The sequence below is a fragment of the Triticum aestivum genome, chromosome 1A (genome assembly GCF_018294505.1).
Source record: "Triticum aestivum cultivar Chinese Spring chromosome 1A, IWGSC CS RefSeq v2.1, whole genome shotgun sequence".
Lineage (NCBI taxonomy): Eukaryota > Viridiplantae > Streptophyta > Magnoliopsida > Poales > Poaceae > Triticum > Triticum aestivum.
The window spans coordinates 260,431,034-260,431,602 of record NC_057794.1 but is presented as its reverse complement, the minus strand read 5'-3'; positions in this window follow the sequence as shown (position 1 = coordinate 260,431,602).

Here is a 569-nt window from a genome sequence, read left to right as displayed (position 1 = left end):
AAAAAAGAGAGTGAGGATCGGTTACTGCTTTGCAAAAGTTCATTTTTTTCTCTGAACGAAAATATACCAACATCACGGATGCGCTTACCTTCCCTTCGTTCGTAGAGAAGAACAGTGGCAGATGTGAGTGTTGCCTTTATTGAAGATGGTGAGGGAGAAGGGGATTCAGCAAAGAGTGAAATGATGGTTGCTTCATCCGTCAAACTTAGACTTCGGGGAGGTGGGGTTTTGTGATACGACGGCTCGTTACTGCCGCGCTATGACTGAGGTGACTCTCCGCCTGCATACTGCCTTCTAATTTGGTGGATGACATTTGGGCCTGCGCGCTGCATGGCCCGCATGTCGGTGAACAAAAGTATAACGGCATTCAGTAGAGGGAGACGTTTCAATGACCTAGGAGGAGCCAGAAGCGATAAAGTGTCTCCACTGTACTAGTAGTAATTGTTTTTCTGGGTAGCTGTAGAGTGTCTCCACTGTACTAGTAGTAATTGTTTCTCTGGGCCCAAGACAAAACAGCCCATCCACACTAGTAAATAGTAAAATCAATTCAACAACCCATATATTTACCG